Here is a 12535-nt window from a genome sequence, read left to right as displayed (position 1 = left end):
CCTCAGTGTATTTGAAAAACAACATGTGATACCAAACATGTGACATATTCTATTTAGAATTCACATTTAAAACATGAAAGGATTTGGCGTCATAAATTAATGAAGTGATGACTTGAAACTGTTTATATTCTACTTAGTGGTTTAAAATCATTTGTTTTCATCATACAACCTGATCGTCCGGTGCTCACTGTTCTAGGCTGTTCTCAACCTTGTGACTAGAAAATAAAAGTTTAAATTATAACTCGCAATACAATTATGTGTAGTCGCTGAATTTTTACCGTTTTACAAAAAGAACTGGTATTTCATTTCAATTTTGATAAGAGTTCATTAAGTGCTTATTTCATTTTCCTCTGTCCTGAGCTATACCTTCTACCTAATTTTATTTTTAGAATTTGTATTTATTACAACTTACTAGTGTAAGCTGAAACTCTACTGTATCCACATAATCGGACTAAATAAATGTATACAGATATGCTTTATTAAAATTAATTTACTTCTTTGTATGTTTTTAGGAGATAATTATTCAGAAATCGTGAGATACGGTCTGGTGTGATGTAGGATTCAGAAAAACATTTTCTTTATCGTACACAAACATTTCGAGCCCTGAAGATGATCTCAATAAAGATCGAAACGTTAGCATGATAAAGAAAATGGTTTTTTAAAACCTACATCACACAAGACCGCATCTCACTATTTCTGAATAATTATTGATTAAGGGTCACCAATCACCACACGTTTTTAAGGGAGTTTCATGTTTTACCCTTTTATTGTAAATATTATTAGTTGTATTCCTTGGACATGTTGTAAATCTAATCGTAACAACTCACCTCAGTTTGTACATATAAAATAAAATAGCGATCATAATAATTATTATTATGTAAAAATTCAGACGTATAATATCATAAATTGAGTTGCATTTTTATGAACGTGAATATATAAAAAGGATATTTTTAAATTTAAATTTATCAGTTACCTATACCTATTTCTAATTTTATACTATCTCTACAATGTTCTGGTTAATTTAAATTATCATCTACCTTGTCAAGTCCGTTTTCTCCGAAAAGAAATAACCTGGTTGGTCTACTATCATCCATTATTTTGTGCATCCCACAGTAAAACTCCCTCTATATTTGAACGTGAAAGACATAAATTTTCAACTTTTTACAAAAAAAATATGGAAAAGAAAACAGCACGGCTCTGTTTTAAAGATAGTAAAAATTTTCAAACTGATTGGAACACTTACGAATCATGAATTTATACGATCAATGTATTTGTTGTTTAGATCAGTAGTGCACAGCAATAATCGATAGAGAATCAACACGCATCACTATATTTATCGCTAATCGATTTAACCGTTCTCTCGTTCAGATCGGCGTACTAAATCAAAGAAAAAAATTAATTAAAAATCAGCCTCGGTGCGAAAGAGGCGGAGGAAAAATTTAATCAAAGCAATCATTTTTCATTAAGGGCTCACACGGCCAGTCGGGCCGATTTGTGAATTCAATTTTTACCATTTCGTTGTCAGATTAATTCGAGTCGAAACGGGCTTCGATAAATTCGAATTCGAAAACTTTACAAATTTTGGTCGAAATAGACCGATTGCCAACTGGCCCCTATGAATACGCAGCTTAACAGACATAAGCTATTTTAAAAGCCGGCGTAATTAACTTTTCTTTTTGTCGCATGATGCAAGATATTTTCGTTAACTTATAGAAAAATTAATAAAATCGTGATATATTGACAGATACAGAACATTTTGACATGGTGGAAAAATTGAAATTCTAGTTTTTAAGACAGCTTCCTCTTACCATGCATTAATTGTTGAATTTATACATTAATAACAATAAACTGAAGCGTGCTTAATAGTATACATTGAAATATCAACAACGGTGAAAAATATAAATTTACATACTTAATTTAAATAAAAGAAACTAGAAAAACTTTTTTTTACATATATAACGTGTTTGTGTTATTGCAAAATTATTATTCATTACTTAACTATATTTAAAAGCATCCAATAAAAAACGGATTTAATAGAATTCGTGGGCTAAATTTATTAACTCTTGACAACCATTGGAATGTGGACCTCAAGTTAGCAAACATTTAAAAATTTCCTGAAATCGCAGGATGGCGGGCGGCACGGAAAACCCCGCTCAATCAAGATTTTGATATGGGTGATTTTTCGACGAGGAATTTTCCGTATGTACAGGCCATTAGCGATAAAACCGAGAAAAGCCGCCGGTTTTTTTGTATCTAACTCGAATAAAGTGCATAACAGGATGAATCCGGTCGAATAAAAGCGGGCTAGGTGAAAAGCTCAATTTTTCCCGAGGGAACAAATAGCGCGTTCTGGGAAAGGCGGAAGATTGAATTTCAAAAGGGAGTGTTTTCGATTGACCTGCCCCAAGAAACAAACGAGTTTTGTGTCTTCTTTCATTTAAATTGAAATGAAAATTCGTCGTTTCAAACCGTACAAAAGAGAATTGATTCAAAACAAGCCAAAAACGCTCTTCATGCACATGACACCTTGACACTAGTTACCCTATGAATTCGATCCCGCGACCTTTTTACTTTGACAGTGTTAATTTAACAAAATAAAATGAAGTTAAAAACATAGATTGATACAAAGAACAAACGTTTTACAGCGGAAATATTGCAGATCTTAGTCGACAGTTAGTTACTAATATATAAAAATTAGGTCGTAATTTTGCTGCTTACAAAACATGTAATTTTTGTACAATATATCTATAAATGTATAGTTTAAATTAATGTGTTAATTGATGTAATTGATGCAAAATGCAAATATTAAATTAAATGGTCTGTAAAATAATTATAAAATTTAATGCTTGCAGAAAGCCGAGAAAAATATATTTTACCTCTTTAAATCCCTAATAACTCTCTCTCTCTCTCTCTCTCTCTCTCTCTCTCTCTCTCTCTCTTCCTTTTTCACAGACACAAACACTCTCCCTCTAATTGTAGCAATTTGGATTTCGGTTTGGATTTATACACACCCAAATCAACACATGTATGTACCAGCATGTTCAGAGTTTAACCTATCCAAGCTTTTGCAATTTACAATAAACTTTTCGAAGTACGGGGGCAGACCTCGGTCTTATCCGTTCACCAACTGGGGTCCGTTCAGCAACGCTGTCCGCAGCTAGGCCAATTCAGTACCCAATGCATGCAGTTGAAATTTAGCGGCATTCAAACTGATATTGATTCTGAAAAAAATTCTTTCCTATTTACCATTCATTCGGAGGAATACCCGAAATTCCTCCATCATCCTCTCCACATATTATACTAGCTATTACTAATTGAGGGTCAATGCGGTACTCAATGTTCCGACGAACTACTCACACTACACTTTTACGCTAATAAATACATTCATTCTCAACATACGCGAAGTGCACAACAAATTGTACAAATCACTTATTATATAACTAATCAAATTGAGGACCGGTATTCCTTTATCGATTCTCTCACATCAATCATTTACGCTAATAAGTACATTCACTTTCAACTAAAAATTATTACTATGTACTATAACACAATCCTGTACTCAAAGGATAAGAACAGGGGATCGAAATACTCTCTGCTCTGCGAGTCAGATTCTCCAACGACCATACGTGCACTTGATACGTAAGAGTTTCTATACCGACTCGGCCCATTGAAGCTGCCACCTTCTTTTAATCGTGTTTTTTTTTGCCTTCTTAGTGTCAAAAGGCTGAATAGCGGTGGGTATGCCGGTGATAGGGTTGTTCTGCCCTAAGCCGCCTCGTCCGCCTGTCGCTCCCTCCAGACCTATGTGCAGATACCCAGACCACAACCACCGTTTTGCCTAGCTACTCCAGCTCTGGTAACTCTGATATATTTGTAGTATTAAAATTTCTATTGATCGTTTCATATTCCCCGTTTGATGAAATAAGCAATAATGCAAAATAACGTGTTTCTGAAGTTATAATTTTTTTAAAGGCAGGTAACGTTTATCACTCTACTTATAATGAACTCTTAAGTGGACCTCTCCAGTTAATAGAACGTGAGCTCGTGAAAGCACTATATAATACATCAACTTATTTTAGAAGAACGTACTGATCTTCCCCAATCAAATATTCCTTACACTCGGCTTGCTCTGAAGATGTTCTTTCCAAAGCTTTGTTATGTAAATATGGTTAACATTTATGAAGTAAAAGGCGAAAACATGCAAGTTCGTCTCAGACGTCTCCAGAATACAAACGAGGATTTTATTATTTCGTACAAATATGTAAGATTTCATTATTCAAGACAATTGAACGTTAAAAATGTTACAAACGTGAATGGAAAGTCCTCAGTGAATATGTCAAATTTACCGGCTCGTAAATTGTAATTATGTTAATTTTAAAAATGTTGATATAGATATAGATCTTTTAAATCAATGCGGCATATTATTACAATTAAAAAAAGAGAATGGAAATTCGTCTAAATACATGATAAATTTCTTAAAGAAAAATAATATTAGTACAGAAAGAGAAAGAACATTATTTGGTCTATTATTGGTCGGAACTATCAAAACAAATAAATGGAAGGAATTGTTGATATATTATTTGAAATGGCAAAGCAAAGTGGAAAAAGAAATTCATAATGAAATTTTTGTATGTTATCGGACTTTTACTCCGAAGGGTTGTCACTTCTCGGTGTGTTCACCCAAGGGCCTACAACTCATGGGAGTTCACCTACCCCGTTATGTGGCCGGGTCGCTTGTCCCTTAATCCTGATGCCCAGGAGATCGTCGCTTCTCAAACAGCGGGAATAAGTTCCAAGGGGGGTAGACAGATAGGTCATTTCAGCCCCCAACGCGTGGAAACTTTTAATCTTGCTTAATACTACATAAATTTGATAAATCAGTCGCACAAATAAATGCATTCATAAACTGCTCAAAAATGGATAGGAATATTGCCAATTTTGTAGTATTCACTTCGCCTAGAATTTTGATTTTATTTTAATTATAAATTGCATTGTGAATTGTTTTTTACTGAAGGAAAATTTATTTAACGGATTTGAAAAATAACTAAATAAAAGCCATTATATTTTGTGGTCCGATTGACCAAATAACTTCTTTCAATTAATTAATCTTTATGTAAGGTTGAAATGAAAAAGTTAGTGTCACGAGCGGGAATCGAACCCACGATCTTCGGCTAAATACGCCGCTGCTCTACCACTTGCTTGATTACTCTTGATAATCAATTAAACTTCTGTTTTTTTTTTTACCTTGGCCTCATAGTAACGTTCTTCATCAAAATACTATCCATCGATTCAATTATTTTTTAAACCGTTCAGCCTCCTTTTAGGGCGTGTGTGTCAAAAAACATCTGGCACGGTAACCAGCTGCGGGCCATCATGATAAGCAGAAACTTGACGCACAAAAACCGTACGCCTTCGGGAGCAGGTGGTCCTCTCGAAAAGTTTACCCCGACAACCTCTTGACATCATCAAGCCCTTGATTTGAATATGTAAACAACATTTTTTGCTTTAACTTCATATAAATTTATATTTAAATTTTCATTTTGGAGAATAAGAGTTTCCGGTCGATTTTTTTAATAGGACCCAGTTGGCGCCTTAAACCTTTTGTTTCATTCCAGAGGGTAAGTTCGCAAACAAGAAAGAGTTAATCAGGCTTTTACTCTTTCCATGCTGATCGTTTTGTTTTTCCCCTTATTGTAGAATAATAGGAGGAATAAATATTCTCACAGAGAAAATCCGAGAAGAAATGGTTTTCGATTTTTTTTTGTTCTACTGATCTATAATGAGTAAGTACGATTTTCCTTGAATAAACAAAATCCATTTCCTCTCGAGAGATTTTCACATGGTTCATTCAGACACAATCCAAAATACATGAGCAGATCTTCTCATTATTTATTAGTGGACAACAGTTCAACAAAAAACATTAATTATTTGTTAGTGCATTTGCCTTGTTTTCGTTGTTACTGCTATACACGTCACGTTTTTTTCTTTGCGTGAATACAACCAAATTTACTGTTTCTAATTGAAAATAAAATAAAAAATAAGTAATAAAATGGGTAGGCATATAACAGACAGATTCTTGTAACATTCCTTCAATCGATCAGCTGTTAGGGTTTGTTGTTTGATCTTCCATCAAAATAGCTACCTAAACCATAACACCATAGCTACTCCGGAGTTCTTGTTCTTCTCCAAACCATCAGAAAGAAGCTTTCCAGAAAAACGAAGAAAGTAGAGATTGATTATTCAATGAAATTCAATTGTAAGCACAAATGGGAGATTTCATCTGGGTTTTATTTTCCCCTAATCCTTTAAAACGGATTAAATTTCGTTATAAGGTAATCAACGGAGGAGTGTCTAAGAGATAATTAAAAATATTAAGGGTGGCCGCTATTTACGCCTCTCAGTGCACATCTATATGTTTTCTAACAATTGGTTTTATCTGTTCTACATGAAAAAAACATAAACTAAATAAAAAGTGTGTGATGATTAGTGACCGTTAATCGATATTTATTTAGAAATCGTGAGATGCGGAAAAGTAGTTGTAATATGTAATATGTACATCCAAAATGTAATTGTAATATGTAAACAATGTTTGTAAATCCCAGGCCCTGAAGATGATCTCAATAAAGATCGAAGCGTTGGCACGATAAAGAAAATGGTTTTCTGAAACCTACATCACACCAGACCGCATCTCACGATTTCTAAATAAATACTAAATAAATCGGCATTTTTTTTTCATTTTTAAATCAAAATGCTTAAAAACATTCAGCTAATTTTTGCAACATCAATTTTTAAATGAATTTTAAAGATGTATTGAAAATTCACTCACTTTTAAAGAATAAAAATTACAATAAGAACGTTAATGAGTTAATTAGACACAAAAGATTTATGAAAAATATAATAATCTAAGTAAAACAAAGAATAAATTAATTATTACATAATCTCAATAATGCAGCCCTAGCACATCTTTAATCGATATATACGAAATATCATACATAGAATTGTATGATATTTACTCAAAAACCCCTCGATATCAATGGCGAATTCATCGGCTAGAATGTCAGACTCATCACTACATCATCATCCATTATTAGAGTTGTATCATTAGATTTTTTACAAGATTCCCATTACAATTCTAATTGATCTTCAACATTTCATCAAATATTGAACACTCATTTTCTTCAATCTGTGTTAAAAGCTCATCCTATAAAAAGGGTGTACTTTTTAGAGGGCCCAGCTGAATTTCTCTTGAACGAATCAATGACATTATGAAAAAATATGTTTTAATATTTTTCAATATCAATTTTTACCTTTTCGGAGAACAATTATACGACCCTACACATCCTGGCACATAATTTTACTGGATTTTTTACGCTGAAAACAATTGTGCAATGGGATTTTAAGTTGGCTAAAAAGTGTTAAATGTTTGGAAAAAAGCCATTTGGTTTGCTATTTAGTAATCACGTTTTATGTTGCCTTGCGTAAAGATGCAAAGATTTGTTCTTTGTAACCACTCTTCACCGCTGCTCAGAGCGATAGAGTCATGGGAGATGGATTGAAATACCCCGGAAGTGACGATTCAAATAACGTCTCCACTGCAAAGAATCAAGCTGGAGAACCATTGCCGTTGTCGTTGTTGCAGAGGAACATCGTCTAATAGTATTGAATACTGAAGTAACGAATAGGTCCTACTGTAAAATTTATTTACTTCCAGGAATTAAATTAATTAATTTGCTCTCATAAGGCGAGTTTGACAAACAAAGAGAGAATGCAAACAATAATGGCAATTAATATTTACTTTTGTGAAGAACTGAACACAATTTAAATCATTTTCTTAGAAACAAGGCCTAATTAATTTATATCCGAGAAGTACAAAACAAACGAATGATACTGTGAACCACCTGATGATGACAAGAGCACGAAATTCTTTGATTTTCCTCTGCCCACGTTGGAAAATTCCAACAGTTTAGAGGATTCATTAGAGGTGAACTTGGATCATCAGTCCATAGGATGTTTGGAAGAACTTTTCTTCAGACTCCCAAATTGTCATTTGTGCAAGGAATGCCTGTCAGAATCAGAGTCCGAAGTCCCTGGACGAGATGAGAGCGATCCCTTCAGAGACCTGAGGACATCTCAAATTTTGTTTTTCGAAAAACTTAAAACCCCTCCAATATTTCGGAGAGAGAAATTCAGATTTTCGTGAACATACCGTAAAATATTCAGCTCCTCGTAGAAATTACGCTGCCGGTTTCTTGGTGATGGAACAGCAACTGTTCGATATCTCCACATATTGCGAGCAACACAAATGAACATTTTGTGGTTTACTCTGGGCGATCAGGAATTTTTAAGAGTACAACTCATCTGTACGACCACTATCAATAGTCGTACATATCAACTCGGAAAAATGAATACTGTATGTAACGAATAAGTACAATTGTAAAATTTATTTGCTTCCTGGAATTAAGATTTGCTCTTATAATGCGAATTTGACAAACGATACAGAATGAAAACAACAAAGGCAATTAATTTTCAAACTTTTTGTCATAACTTTTTTTATTGAAATGAACATTTTTGATCAATTTAAAACCCAATTTCACCATTGTTTTCAGCAGAAAAAATCCTTTTAAATGATGTGTAGCATGTATAGGGTCGTATTTGAACCTTTGAAGTTAAAATGTGCCTGAGGAACCCAGAACAATTATTGCTCAAAAAAGGTAAATATTTAAAACTATACTAAACATTATTAACATTGCTCCAAGAGAAATTCATGCGGCCCGTACAAAAGTGTGTAATGTTTTAACTAGAATTTTTCTGTTTTTGTAGTATCTACACTCTTTTTAACTCCATTATATTTAGTGGTCTCTTGACCAAATTACTTCTTTCAATTAATTAATCTTTGTATGCAAGCTTTTGGTTGAAATGAAACATTTAGTGTCACGAGGGGTATTCGACCCCACCAAGCCTTAGGTCGTGGGTTCGAATCCCGCTCGTGGCACTAAATTTTTCATTTCAAACAAAACATTACTTTTAACTGTCTCATATGTATATATTTTTGTTAATTTCCTTAATTGCATGTATAATTATTTTTGAATAAATGAACTCAATACAAACCACAAATAATCTTTTGTTTGTTAATTTAATTCAAATAATAAGTTTAAGGTTTACTATATTTTATTAAAAATTCCAAATGATTTGATTGAATAATTACTTTGAAGATAAATTACGATCATATTAGTTTTTAGTTAAATAAATTTATGACTACAAAGTATGCCATTGGTTACATAAACCATTGACGTTTAACATAGTCCAATATTTTCAATTAATTAATCTTTAATTAAGGTTTGGATTTAGATAAAAAAGTAAGTGTCACGAGTGGGATTCGAACCCACGACCTTCGGCTAAGTACGCCGCTGCTCTACCACTTGAGCTATCGTGACTTCGATCCACTCGGACACCAACTTCCCATCTCAACCCCACCTTTATGAATTTTCCCTCCTTTCTGCCATTTTTCAAAGACAAGTTAGTGTCCGAGAGAATCGACGTTACGATAGCTCAAGTGGTAGAGCAGCGGCTTATTTAGCAGAAGGTCGTGGGTTCGAATCCCGCGCTTGACACTTACTTTTTATCTCAACCAATATCTTACATAAAGTTTAATTAATTGGAAGATGTTACTTGGTCAATCCGACCATGAAATCTAATGAGTTGAATATATGATGTTAATGTTACAAATGTTCTTTCTTAGGTTTAAATTTATCCAGGGTGAAATTAGCTTTCCAGCCATGTTAAAAGGGAGTAGATTTATTTCTTTTTTTTGTGGAAATAATTAAAAAAATTGGACAGGTTTTTACACTATGTTTTACGTAAAATCTGAATATGAAGTCAATATTTTTTTCAATGTACGGTACGTCCCCATGGCTCAGATCCTTTTTTTCAAATGGGAAAATTTTTTCACTTTTTAAGGTTTTACTTCTGGAATTTTTCTTGTAATGTTTGTAGTTTAAGAGTTATTAAGGTTTGAAAAACGTTCAAATTTTATTAATCTCTATTGTCATTCATTTATCTCCTAGTGACTTTAAGTTAATTACTAATTCTATTAACATAGTTTATCCTAACTAATAACTGTATATACATATGAGAAAGTTAAAAGTAATGTTTTGTTTGAAATGAAAAATTTAGTGCCATGAGCGGGATTCGAAACCACGACCTGAGGCTTCGTGGGTTCGAATCCCGCTAGTAAAACTGATTTTTTCATCTCAACCAAAACCTTAATTAAAGATTAATTAATTGAAAAGAATTTATTTGCAAAACCTAATAGATGTAATAGTTCAATATAATTTTTTTTTTAAATAATAATATTTAAAAGGGAAGAAAGATGTTATTTTCTTCGCGGACTTGAAGTCCGTTGGCCTATTGGTCTGGGATGAGAAACCGTCGACTTGCCACTGGGGCTTACCAGCCAAACAAACTCGCTTCGAGGTTTCAGAGCTCATTCAGAAAGTGAATTCGACTAAAAAGTATTAGACGATTAGGAAGGATGTCGGTTGAATCCAACGGTCCCTTCCACTTGTTAGCTCTTTCCGGTGAGTTTAAAAGGTTCCGGATGTGCTTCAACAGGTGTCTGATGAAGTGACTCACTCCTCACGTCGTCTCGGGAATAACCGACTTCTTATGCTTCAAGTTTTCTCCCCCTCAATAACCGTCGAAGAATGATTTGCATATAGCTTGTGAGCGGCGTTTGGCAAGAAATAAACCCACCCGTTCTATAAAAAGTATCTTAACGAGACCGAAAATATATTGTTAATTCATACAAATATTACCCCATTCTTTTAAAAGACAAAAGCAATAATTTTCATAAAACATCGCATTATAAACATTAGGTGATAAACCGATAATTCATGATGATCTCGTTGAGTTGGTGAAATTCCCAATAATTCCCTCTCGCCTGGAGGCTTATTCAATTTCACTAATCCTTTTATAATCTAACAATCCAATTTAGGGGTATTATTGTCGGTTTAGCAATATTACGTTATGTGCGTTTAATAAACAATACTGAAACATGCATAAGTGGTCAAAACCATCGGAATATAATTCAATAGTTGAGTCAAAATACCAAGCCTTACAAATCATCATTGGCTAAAAGACTGTATACCGGCTGAAAACATACAATAAGCATTCAGCGATAGTCCATCTACTAAGGTTAAAATAAGATAATCTTTAAAAAGGCTAAAGCTGAAATGGTACGAATAGATCATGTTATGAGAGAATACCCAATACTTTTGACTTCACGGGATGAAAATTTTTGAATTCAGACTAAATTTTCAGACCAAACTTTACCAAAAACGAGCAGGACCCTGGAAAACAGATAGCAAAGAAAGGATAATACGTCGGTATACAGTTGTACAAAGGGCAAAGAAAGTGCAGAGGTTCCAAAGCAAAGTTCTCAATGCCCATCCAGACGTGAACCCAATATTTTTCAAGATAAAGTTGATACGAAAAATAGATTCAATTATAATTAAAACAAACTTTACTGGTTGGAATAAATGTTTACAAAATAGAATAATATCAACAACATAAATATCAGTAATCCATACGAAAATATTATTAGAATGTGTAATAAAAGAAGAATGTAATACAGGAAAAATATATTGAAATGGAAAAGGCACGATAACTAAAAAAACATATGATTCATTGTTACATGTATAGAATATATATTTAAATGTATAAATTATTAATTTAAATTATAGTTTTTTCAAGTTAAGACAAAGAGCCACAGCATGGCTCGAAATACATTTGAAATAAAATAATGGAGAAAAATGGGTTTAACTACATGAAATAAAACCCCGCATATAAACAAAATACCTCAAATAATTCGACATCACATAGTACTTCAATCCAATTTATTATTTTAATAGTTAACACATTTTAGTAATAACTGTATTTTTGAACCAGACCTTAAGCAACGCATAGGCCGATGAATAAACTAAATTTTTAATATTCTGACATATATTATAAGTACGTTACTTCTATATCATAATTACATGAGATATATAGAAAAATATTATTAATTTATTGATCGTAGATAAAAAAACATACTAGGTTAAAACTAAAGTTATTACATTATTGCGTTTTTCTTAAGAAAACCCTTTGCTAAGCATCTAGAAAGCGATCTTCCTACAAAGCCCAAAATATAATGAGAAATATAACATATATAAAACTGCTTAAATAACCATGTTTTAATTAATTGGCCACGAACAAAATGCCACCATTTTTACCGTTTCAGTGCTAAGCTAAACATTTTTGCCTAAGCCAACTTTTTATTACACATGGCTAACTATGTTCTTACAACTAACATGTACTTATTCTAACATATAATGAATGAATAAACTAGATCGACGTGCTAATATATAATTTTTGTAGTGAATTTGTCAAAGAACAAAATGCAAAAAGGTTTTTTTTGTAACCAGGTTGATTTTGAGAGTGTAAAAGCTTACATTCGCCACAGATTTGCTAGGCGGAGGATTTTTAACTGATAACAATT

General features: G+C 32.9%; 1 non-coding gene across 1 annotated transcript; it reads right to left on the bottom strand.

The window, feature by feature from the left end:
* Positions 1-9361: 9361 nt before the first annotated feature.
* Positions 9362-9434, bottom strand: Trnas-acu. Its single transcript has one exon. It is a non-coding gene; the product is annotated as a tRNA-Ser (tRNA).
* Between the last annotated feature and the right edge of the window lie 3101 nt (positions 9435-12535).

This window comes from Cimex lectularius, unplaced genomic scaffold (assembly GCF_000648675.2).
Source record: "Cimex lectularius strain Harlan isolate CLEC.00 unplaced genomic scaffold, Clec_2.1 scaffold7, whole genome shotgun sequence".
NCBI lineage: Eukaryota > Metazoa > Arthropoda > Insecta > Hemiptera > Cimicidae > Cimex > Cimex lectularius.
The sequence above is the reverse complement of the archived record's forward strand: the minus strand, read 5'-3'. Positions and strand labels throughout refer to the sequence as shown.